The sequence below is a fragment of the Numenius arquata genome, chromosome 7, assembly GCF_964106895.1.
Source record: "Numenius arquata chromosome 7, bNumArq3.hap1.1, whole genome shotgun sequence".
Lineage (NCBI taxonomy): Eukaryota > Metazoa > Chordata > Aves > Charadriiformes > Scolopacidae > Numenius > Numenius arquata.
The window spans coordinates 10,132,839-10,145,446 of NC_133582.1; positions in this window are offsets into that span (position 1 = coordinate 10,132,839).

Here is a 12,608-nt window from a genome sequence, read left to right on the forward strand (position 1 = left end):
TTTTTAAAAGAATAGCTTTCTGTTTGTACACTTTCTGTATTAGCCAGTGAAGAAGTATGCAGAAGCTGGTCTAAATTTGCTTTGTTTGTATGCACCATGTACATATTTATGTGTGCTTCATGTATTTTTTCATTTAAATTTCTCTCTTTTCCCCTCACTAATTCCTTTTATCAGTGTGTCCTAAGTGAAAGCCAAACTCAATAAATCATCAACCAGCTTGTATTTCTATGGCATCTGTCGCCCTGATATCTAAGCATTATTTAAGTTTGTGTTGAATTTTGTGTTCAAATTTGCCCATCCTTGCTAGAAAGAAGCATGAGGCAATTTCAAGAGCAATTTACAAGGAGCTTTTTTTCCTCCTCTGTATGAGAGCAGCAATTCCTCTGATTCACAGGTTGACAGGAGCACATCACTCTGGTGCTCAGATCAGTGCACGAGCTGCCCATCGAATAGCAGATCAAGTTTAAAGTCCTAAGGGCAAATTCTGCTGTCAGTTACACAGGTGAACATGTAACTGTAAGAGCAGAATTTGGCCCCTAGTCTTGATCTTCAGGTCTCTCAGTGGGAAACTTGATTACTGTGTTTAGGACAAAGTGTAAGAATGCTTTGTAAAGAGCTTGATACACACATACCGTGAAACACAAGTCTCTTTTTCTGGTTACCTTTTGATAGCATTTGGGAAGTTCTTGGATTACAGCAGCTCTTGGGCTGCATGTTGTACTATTGTATTCCTTTAAAGAAGAATCATTTTCCTTGAGCCCTGATATGCAGGACAGTAACTGTAGCATTGATAAAAGCTTCATTGCCATATTTTCATGAAAGGATTAGCTAGGAAAATTGAAGTTGTGAATAAACACCCAGCCTCTAAGATAATGTGTAGTTAATTTTTTCCCTCCCTCTTCCTTCTCTTTTCAACAGACCTCCCGAACAGTGTCCTGGGTTTCTTTAGCACTTGAAACAGTCTAGATTTCAGAACCATTTCATAACAGTTGTCTGTAGGCACTTCTGACAAAAGCTGGATAGTGACACAAATCTGGGCACTCTGTTTTGTGAAATTTAAAATTTGTCTCTCTCATCATTCTCTGGGGTTCCGTTTAGCCTTATCCAAGTGCTTGAGTGATCTTTAGGTCCTTCCTCCCAGGATGTGAGTTCACCCACAGGATCAGCTCTCTGACCTACCAAGCGAGCCAGAAGAGAACTCACAAGGAGAAGGTGCTCAGAGCCTGCTACAGCTTCGGTGTTGCTCTACTGTAGTGGTCCTTTTTTTTTTTCTTTTTTTCTTTTTCTTTTTAAATTTTTTTTTTCTGACAATGTGAAAGGCAGCTGTTTTCATGTTTTTCCCAAGGGCCTCATGAAAATAAACCAATACTTTCTGGATTTGGTGTCTCACACTGAGGTTGTGAGGAAGTGCGGGCTTTCAGGTTTTGCAGAAATAGTTTTCTTATGGCGTGACGACTGGCACTGGTTCTAGGCTCTTCCGCAGAGGACCCCTAAACTCCACGCACCCCTTTGTTTCTTTGCCCCACCTCTTCACAGCTCTGGTCAGATAGATCAGAGCAATGTCCACCAGATGGCAGCATGCCATATCGAAAATCAGTCACTTAAATCAATATTTAGGCATCTAATTTTTTATTTTTTTATTTTTCCAAGATGCACCATTAAACCTAATAAAAACTTGTGACCTCAGAAATTGAGGCCATGTATTTCAGGCACATCAGCTACTGCCAGTCTCTAGAGGAGTCAGTGGGTGGGAGAACAGCATCTTAACATGATGCCAACACTTCCCACCCCACTTTTGGGAGGGCAGAGAACGCGAAAGGTGCAATGAGGCAACTGTCCCTCCTCAAGGCCTTCAAGGGATGTCTCTGCTCTCTGGCGTTACTGCTTGGCATGTCTTGGACATCACACCTATGAGGACCACATGAGCAACTGCAGGGTGTAAGAGGTAGACGGACCAGAAGTGCCACCAAGGCCTCCATCTCAGAGGCCTTTCCCACCACTTGGTGACCTGGACAGCAAGCAGGCATAGCGTCACCTTGCTGCTGGCTGTTGCTGGCCTGGAAGAACTGTGTCCAGGTGTCAGGACATTGCTGCATCAGGACATTGCTGCCAGAAGCCTGCAAGAAGAAAAGGTCCAAACTCCTTCTAATGCAGACAGGAGCCAGGCAGAGCTGATTGGCTTGGAAGAGAGTTTCAGAGCAGACAAGAGAGGACAGGTAGGAGGAGACACTTTGCATTCAGACATGCACGTGTGTGTGTGCAAGATGGGAAAGCCCACCTCCCATTAAAATCCCCCATTAACAATGTTAAGAAAATGACCACGATGATTGTGTTGGCTTCAACATGGCAACAGTGTTTGCAATACCACCAGATCATAGATATGTAAAGCCATGAAAGTGGTCATTTTTATCACGAATGTTGATTCATAGTTCCATAACTAATCATGACAACTTTATTAATTGCTTATTACCAAGGGTTTTCTCTTTTATTAGAGAACAAGTGACTTCCTTCCCTTGTAGTGGTGTATATTTCTCTGTGTGATAGAGATTAATGCATGAAGCTTTGCAGGAAACTGCCTCATTGATTTTGTTGCCTTTGTATTTGTCTTCCTTAGGTGACTTCCAGTAACATAGATAGAGGGGACACAAAGAATTTCACTGGGATATCAAATACTGTGCTTACAGCACTTCAAGTTTTGGGCTTCATTTGGAAACCTCGTAAGCAGTAGGTCCGTTTTTTTCTTTTGTAATTTTTCCTTCAGTTTTATTGACTTATTAAAAAATGCATTGTTAATTCAGATCTAACAGTATGTAATGGCCAGTTATTTCGACCTGTATTGGTTTTGCATAATGTATCATTACCATAACATACTCAAGAACACCTTCTATCGCTTTTTGCACAACATAGTTTTGTATGCATATATGTAATTGAATATACTTCTGTATGAGACCTTATACATTTTACTTTTATATATGTCTCTGTGTGTATGTACGTATTTTACCAGCATTTTAGACGTACTCTGGAAAATTGAAAATTTCTGTTGTTAGTGTTTAACCTTATGACTCTGCTGTGTGTTGAATGAACAATTATTATAGGACCATTTCACCCTACACATTAGTAGCATATATTGCATTCACTGAACCTAAGAAAAAACTTGACTTTAGATCCGAAAACCTTCAGTAAGGAAAAGTCTTATATCAGTACTTTTGAAAACCTATAGCTTGGGGATAGTGTACATGAAAGAATGCAAGAGAGCTGATGGGGTACTTTTAAAAAATGTCCTGACAGAGTCAAGGTGATGGCCATTTTTAGCTGCCCTGCTATCCATCACCTCTTTCAGCCAGGCATACTCCATCATATGCAACAGCCTCATGAATTTATGCATCAAGCTGTGCAGCCAGTCGTGCCGAGGGCTCTGGTGACAAGTGAAATTGCTGTGCGCCTCATTTAGCTGTTTATTGCGCCTGAGTACGTGTTGCAGCTGTCATCTTACGATGGGATGATAGTGCTCGTTAATAGACAAGACAGGCAAATAATGATGGAGACTATAGCAAGAGATGCTCATCTGCCAATAGGCTCTCAGCAATATCACAAACATTCACAAAGTTTTCAATCAAAAACAACACTGCAAGAAAATACTGAGGCCAGCATGTGTTTTCTTATATGACTAGCAGTACAGATTAAACTTCTGAGAAACTGCAGCCCAGTCTACCACATAACTTAACTTCTTGACATCTTACCCTTTTTTTTCCTCTGTCTTTTTTAATGCCTTTTGAAAGGAATGATTAGTACATGGCAAAATAACCCACCGTGTTCTTTCCGCTTTTCTGGTCCTTTAGCTGCAACTCTGTCTGCTGTAACTGGAGTTGTTCCTCCTTGTTTGAGTGGCGAAAGTTTTGCTTAATAAATTTCGGTTGCCTACTTATGCTATTGTCCATTAGCCTGCTTGTCAACCACCCCTGTAAAAAAAAAACAAAACAAAAAACCAAAACAAAATTCTATTTTAGTGACATGCAAAATAATTTTAATAGAACAAAACCACCTGTGAAGGCCACATTTCTTTCTGTGAAAGAGCAGATATGATGAATGCAAATTCAGCCTTATAAAACTCTCTCAGTAAAGATGGCGCCATATTCTACCTTTTTGCTCTACATTAAAATTTGTGATGGCTGCAATTTGCAACATTGTGTTTTATGCAGTTTGCAAAATTCTTTGCTCAGAGTAACAGCTTTATAGACTGTAGTATGAATTTTCTAACTTATTTGCGAGGAAATAAATTTTGTTTTGCAATTAAATCCTTCCATTAACATGGGAAGTAAAGTGTTAATGTATTTGATGTAGTTAAAGAAAGTATTTGTGTATGTTAGATGAAGAAACTTTATGTAAATCCTCCTGGAATTTTCTCGGAAAGGTATTTTTAAACATTTTTAAAGTGTACTTGCTAGACGTTTTACTGAATATTAAGTCAAAGCTAACACTTAAAATAATACGTTAAATAATACAAAACTCTTTCGTGCTTACACACAAACACATAAAAACACAGAAAAGGTATGACTGCAATAAAATACATTTTGTATAATAGGCAACAACACTACAAAGCAGTCGTGCAGGAATACAATACTACAAAAAAAAAATCAAAGTGAATGCATAGTATTTATTCATGTAATAAGTATTTTCCACATGTAAGTGACATGTTTTCCCAGGTTATTATTACATAATAAAATTTTTAAAAAGGAAAAGAACCTGGAAAAGCTACTACAGTTTGTGATGTAATTTATGTGTCCATTCAGTTGCTATCACTGTAATATTGAGCAGGCAAAAATGAATCTATGGGAGGTTTATGACACTTTCAAACCGTATATGTCACAGGATGATCTAAAACTGCTTTGCAAAGGGATAAACATTATCCTCATTTTACAGATGAAGATACTGAGGAAAGAGAATTTTCCTGTTCCAGATCAATATTAAATAAAATATATGTGCCATATGACTTGCTCTTGTAAAAATCTAAGTAAGATGAGCAATCTATTGTGCAAGGACTATAAAGCCAACCTAAGAGTAGCAAGCTTAGGCTAGGTTTCCTCTAAGTGAGCATTAGCCACCTGACATCCCCAAAATATCTGCACGATCTATGCCAGTTGCCTGGAGTCTCTCTGTAGAGACCAAATAAAAGATGCCAAAGTCAAAGCCCTCTGCATCCTTCTCTGATAGGAGGGCAAATGAAGAGTCCCTCTTGCAGCATCTGTTGCTCTCCTCTGACTCCTGACAAGTGCTTTAATTTTAGAGAAATCTGTTGGGTTTTTTTTAAACTTAAATGAAATCAGATAGCCCCACCTTTACAGTCTAACCAATATATCTCTATTTTACTAATTCAAATCTGAGACACAGAGCGATGATGTGATCTGGCAGAGATCACACAAAAAGTTTGTGTAAGACCTGGCTGTTTCCCACCGGTGGTTTCCTTTCTATGAATAAACTCCATAGCATCTTTCAGAGGCTGGTCCCTCGCTGTGAGATGAATGAGTCACTTTCTTCCTTCATGAGGGAACATTAAAAAAAATATTAAAAAGCTGTAACACTGACTGTACAGTCACCAACCAGGGTTTTTTTTTTGTATGAAACTAAGTTATTATGGGGGGAAAACTGGCATGTGTGTGGCTTTGATGCCTGGGTGTATGTGGGCAGAGTTAAGGTTGAGCAGAGAGTCTTAATGTTGGAAAACTCTTGTCATTTGAATGCTCCAGTTCATGGTCTTTATTCTTACACATAGCTTGTCTGTGACTGTATGTTTGTATATATGCAAATAAATATACATATAAATATATATAGGTAAATATAAACATGTGTATACTTCCACATATGAGTTTCTGTGTCTATTTGTTATGATAGGAGACTGACTTTGAGGCAGCATTTAAATGAGGTAGTCAACAAAGAAACAGATTTTGTAACCAAATGAGAACATGTTTTTGTGACATGTCTTTCCTGTCTGCAAAATGCATTTTCTCTGGTTAAAGAGGTGTCAGTATTTTTTCGAAGAAGATATTTTTGTTGAAAAAATGTTTGGCTGCTTTTCCAAAGCAAAAATGTAGTGGGAAATTCTGGTTTAAAGAAAAATGGACAATTACCCCAACAGAACTAGAAAATGTAATGTCAGTGCAACTTCTTTTTAATTTTTCCCTCTGTTTTCTCTTTCCATTTCCTTTTTACATTCATCTCTTTATCTAGTTATAATCTAGATTGAAAAAAAAAGGAGAGAAAGAGAAGGAACTGCAAAAAGACATGATGGAAGGAAGGAAACAAAAAAAAAAAAAAAGGAAATTAATTTTTTTCCTGACTTTTTTGTAAATTTTTCTATACTTGCAGAAAAGAGGTCTGCTGGAAATTTTCAAAACTTTCACAGATTTCATGTGATACTTACATGTAGTTGGGCCAATGGTGATGATAGCTGACTACAGGCACACAGTTGCATCTATGTATTCACTGTCCCAAGTAGGTAACGACATTTATTCTTTCTTCTATTAATTTACACCAGTTTTATGTTGATATTAATTCCAATTAATTCTGTAATTTATACCAGTAAAAGCAAGAGAAGAATCAATTCCAATGAAGCATATATCATTACTAACTATAATTACATATAAAAGCAGTATATGTGCATACATGCACACACACAGTAGTCTATTCTGATTTATGAGATGACATAGCAATAGAATATGGCAAATCTGTGTACAGTTTGTTTGTCTCTTCCAATTTGTGCTGAAATTATTGTGAAGCCAAATCTAGTCTACCCACCACAGTGGTACTGCATTAAAAATAATCTTTCATTTGTTTTTGTCATTTACAGAGCTAACGGTCAGCAAATTTGTACATCCTGCCTTTTTTTTTTCTTAATGAAATGGAAAAGGGATGTGTGCTACATAAAAAAGAAGTTTTATTAATGTTTCATAAAATGGTTGCTACAATCAAAGGAACTGCTATGAAAATTAAATTACTGGGCTGACTCTGAAAATCAGCATAATATGCTCTGTTTAATTCAGTCATGCTAAGATGTTAGATTCTCCTTCATTCTCTCAGCTTTCTCTCTCCTTCACCTGGGGGCATCTGCTGATGAGTCTCTTCTAGAGGTTGTTTAATGACTATTTTACAGCAACTGTCAGCTTTCTAAAGCCCAGTGGCACTGGGCGTCACTGTATTACCAGCCTTTTTACACAATTTGCCTGACTGTAAATCTGAGCTTTAAAAGTACAAGAAAAGCTCTTATTTGATTTAATGACTGGCTGACGGGGGTCGATTAATCTTTTTATGCTTAGGTGTTTCACTCATAAAGGTCATCTTCTGTTTGTTTACTCTTTGCTTCTCCTCTCCATGGCCAAAGAAAACGAGGTGAGAAATTTAAAGTATCACACAATTGGAGCTGAGTGGCTTGGAGGATTGTTATTGTATATAATTGATATCACAGGAAATCCCGAAGGCGCCATTCAGAATCAGGGCCCCATTGTTCTAATCACTGTATAAATTCCCAGGGATACATGGTGCGATCTCTGGGATATGGATGATCTAATTTATGAGAAGGCGCAATGGGTGTGCTGTAATAATACAAAGGAGAGCAAGAAGGCAAGGACACCCAGTGAGAGGAACAGTCACACGGTTTCTGCATAGTTTTTAAGATAACATGAAATAGATAAAGTTTAAAATAGATTCTCCTTTCAACCATCGAGGATGATTAACCATGAAGTAAAAGGCCATGAATACACCACAAGTGATATTTCCAGAAGAACTGAATTTCCATTTTCCAAAGTGACTTAGGTACTTAAGGGCATAAATTTCATCTACATTCATCGAGACTCCAGTACATTTTCCAAAAGTTGTACATGGAATAGAAAAACAGGTCTTATTTTAAAAATCAGTTATGATTCTTTGTCTCATTGAAAATCAAATGGACTTAAGTTCTTACTGGGTACAATTTTTCAAAAGCCTATAAATATGATAACCTAGCATCTACAAAGGAAAACGATGAAGAGCTATATGTATATGATTCTACAGCTAAGATGGCAATGATTACTGGCTCAAATTGGGAGAAAGGCACCTCTTCGTACAAGAATCTTTCTTCACTTTATCAGTCCTATTTGTCCAATGTCATTAACTTAATTTCTGCCATGTAACAGGCTTGGTGATACTGTCTTTTCTTTTGCTTTTGGAATGGTGCAAGGTCCTTTCTGACACTTCAGTGGATTCCATGAGAATAGCACATAAACAGCTATTTGCTCCTTTAATTTTGTATCTTATCAATTCTACTGGGTGGATTGTAAACCTTTCTGTCTCATATATAGTATGAAACCCACTCTTGACACTTAAGTCATAGCCTTGGCAACATTTACCCTGCAAGTGTGAAAAAGTAGAATTGGCTGATCCTTCTATAGCAACTGAATTTTCATGCAACTAGTAGCAGAGGTGAATTAAGTTTTATCACCTTGATACTTAGAGGGTTTATATAACGATCTGTCATGCTATTTAGAACAGTAGGTGAACATCACAGGCTACCTTGATGCCAGCACTGGAAAAGCTCTCAGAGCAGGACTCTTCCCTTGTTGTCTGTGGGCAGTTGTGTCAATTGGATGCAACATGATTCAGTGCAAACAGGCTTTTTGAAAGTTTAAGCTTTCATTAAGCTAAAAGGCTTAATGAAAGTTTGCTTAATTCCATAAGTTTTTTTTTGCAGATTTGGTGTAGAGGTAAAATTGTGAGTGTTGAAGAGAAGATAGACTGCAGCTTTCTCTGGAGTTTTCTTGATTCGCTGTCTTCCTGTACCACCAATCTTTCTCCTTTCTTAGCCATCCCTCCTCTTTAAACTTTTTTCCAGTCTTTCCCTCTTTGCTTTGACTGGATTTCCAGTAAAACTGAAGCAGCTCACATCAGGAAACCAAACTGTAAGCAAAGGGCAAGTGGCAGGATAAGATAAAAATAACGAGGGAAAGCTAGTAGCATCTGACACCACATGAGGACATGTGAGGCTTGATGGCCCTCTTGGAAGTGAGGCAAAGCATACTAGTGCTTAACACGCACCAGCAGTGTGAGAAGACTAAAACCAGCAACAGATAGGACTAATTTTAGGAGGTGAAAAACACATAAATAATTTTACTTCAAGTCCAACTGCACAATGGCCATACCAACTGGCAGGAAACGTCACGGCTTCAAGATTTTGTTTCTGCTTTGGTATAGAAGGAGAAGGGATACCTGTCAGTATCCATCTCAGCCAAAGTCTGATCATCTGGGTACAAGCAGGGTCTGGAAACCTGTAGCTTCTGTTCACTGCTAAGACTGAGCAAGAGCTGGAATATGACCCTGGCTCTTTAATGTTGCCACACCTCCAAACCATCTAATTCATGTCTGTCTGTCTCCACCATTACTCTCTGTTCCCTCACATCTATGTAAAAAGAAATGCATACAGCAAAAGAAAGCAAGAGATTTCCTACATAAACTCATACTTCAGACATTAGGCATTACATTTGAGCTATTCTGCAGTGACAAGTTTTTTCTGTCTTCATCTTTCTCTGGTTTTAATCAGAAGTTTGATTCTAGACTTGAGATCCTTTCCCAGTCAAAGTTTTGTTGAACTCAATAAGCTCCAATAATCATTTAGTTCAATGCATCAGCATTTTTAAGTGGAAAAATCCTCATCAGGGAAATCCTACTCACCTTCAGCATCCTTGTCTCTCTCTATCTTTTTTGCTGAGATGATCCTCTGTATCAGAAGAGGGAAATCATTGAATTAATTTAAGATTTGCAAAATTAATTTGAAAGCAAACAACTTTTGGCCTATAATTTTAAAAGACTCTATTTGTAATGGGTGAATTATTTTTGTAATGGTAGGGGAATCTTGTACACCAATTTAGATTTGGAAGAAATCCCTGGAGCTTCTCACTGGCCAGAAGTTTCTAACTTCTATTCAGTTTATACTGGTATTTAACAAATTTCTTCCTGAGCCAAAATATTTTTCTCTATATATATTTTCCACAAAAAGTAAAGAAATCTTTCCTTCCTCACCTTTGTACCCCTCAAATTTTGGTCAGTTTTATCTTCTCTCCCTTTCAGTACTGCTTTTTTTAAGAACATTTCTTAAGGTCAGTGAACATTTCACTAATACCTGACTTTTAAATTCGTATAGGGAGAGAAATCAAGCAGTGCTAAATTCAATTTTCTGTTGACTTCATTCTTTCTGTTGTGCAACTGTTGGATGGTCAGTTCAGTGCATCGGTCAGTAAAAGTTCCTTAATAGGTGGTTAATGGATATATCTGGAGACTGGAGCACAAGAGTTTCAAGGAATGTGAGAAAAAAAAAATGCACTTCCCCTGTGTTAAAGAGTGAGATTAATGATGAAAGCCTACCAAGTATGTGCTCTGTGAAGGTCCATATTCAGAAGCCTGTGCTGCCTGTCTGCAAGACCAAATACCTATTTTTTGTTCATAACTTGAGGAACTAAAAAGTTTTTTTAAAAATCTGGCTCTGCACCATTATGGCTATCCCAGAATCAGAGAGCCTGTCACAGCCGGGATGCGGGAAAGTAGGAGCCAAGACTGCCTGATCTATGTGACCAGAAAGCACATAACATACAAACCAGAACAGTGGAGATTTTACACATGCCTATCTTACTATTTTGCCTTGTTTTGAGCCACATTCTGCCATACATCATATGCTAACTGCTAACTAGCAAGTCTAATCTCATGTCCTTCATGTTAATAAATGGTCACATGGAATTGCTTATTCAGCAACATAAAGAACAGCTTATAGAGTTTCCAAGTAACCTTGTGTTTTATGCATCAGGTTCATTCTTTCATGCAGTATAAACTCCATTTTGGTCACTGAAACCATGGTCTAGAAAAATTTTAATGACCCCTGTGTTCTTTCTGCAATTCTCAGTGTTGAGGATCACATTTCTTTGAGAAGCCTTATGCTTCCAGTTACTTTTGCAACTGTACTTTCTCTCTGCAGGAAAATTAATCGGAAGTGGATCTGTAAATCTCTGACGAAAGGGTAGGAGATGTTTAAGCTTGATCATTTGATGTGTTGCTATCATTACCAGACTTGGGACTTAAACAGGCTGATTCTTCCAGTGGTCTTATATCTCTTTTATCCTTCTAGTGGTCTTCCCTTTTAAAGTCTGCTTCAGTAACTAAATACAGTTCCGGAACTCTACCCTTCCGCTTCTAGATATGTTATCATTTCTCATATAAATATGATTTCATCTTTTGATCCCTACAGTTTTGCAAACTGAGGCTGGAGGTACTGGAGCTGTGTAGATTCCTGTTTTTCTTGTAACCATTTTGGCAGGCATGTGTCAGTTTGATCGATAATGATGTCTGGATTAGGCAGTCCCAGTGGCAAAAATGGACTCTTCTTAGGCTTATTGCCAGATTTTGAAAGCCGCTATAATGACATTCTGCCAAGCAAGCAAGATCTGAATGCTGATTGAACCCCTTTAAAAAAGTGCAGACTAATAGGCGTTATTGCGTGAATAATAATTAGCACAATTAAGTGGCTGGCGCTTTGCCTGTGAAATTTTCAGAGCACACAATTAAAAAGCTCTACAGAGTTTTGTTGACTATTGTCAAGTATAAAATAATAGAAAGAAGGAATTACCAAGAATGATGCAATCTTGAAGACCATTCATCTATGGCATAGGAAAAATTCTTAAGGAAAAAAGTTTCAACAGAACATATTTAAAGGCTGGACAATAACTGCAAATCTTGGAAGGAAGTGAATCCTCTGATGCATAGATTTTTAAAAGAAGATAAAATCTTGCAGATGCAAATTTTTCAGTCCTCAAAGGTTTCCCTCACATTATGAAGCTGGTTTGATTTTTTTTTAACCTTCTTAAAGTTCTTGCAGAGAGTGAAGGGGCTAGATTAGGACCCTGAAAAGAGCTAATCATCCTTTGTTCTTCCTGAAGTTTATGGGCTGAAGGAATGATGCACTTTTTAAGTCACTTCTGACTTCACTGTGTCATCTCTGAAGGAGTAAGTTAGGTGTAAGCACTGAGTACGTTTTCTATCAAGACAGAAATACGAATGGACCCTCTAGTTCCAGAGATAGGTTCATGATTAGCTATGAAATAAAGATTATTTTTTCTCTCTAGTTCAGCCTTACTTGACATATGTATAGTTTAGTATGAGCTATATATAGCATAGAAATACATTAGCTTAACATCAACTCAGGCAAAATACTGTTAAAATTTATGTGGGATTTAATAAGGAATTAATAGATACAACTGGCTTTATAGGAAATAAAGTCTATCAAACAAATCTAACTTAAAAAAAATAAAAGTTACATGTAAAAATAAATGTAGACTTTTATAAGGCTTTTAGCTTAGATACACATGATCTTCTGGCTAAACTTTATTACTAAACATTAGTAATGCCTGTTATAAGGATTAAAAACTGGGAAACTAGTGGGTCTCTAAAGGTAGCTGTCAAGGAGATTGTCATTTTGAAGGGAGTGGTTTTAACAGGGTGCTTCAGAGATCAGTACTTCCCTTAGCACTATTCAATATTTTCATCAGGGGTTGGGAAGTAAGTATAAAATTGCTGCTGATAAAATTGGCAGGTGACAC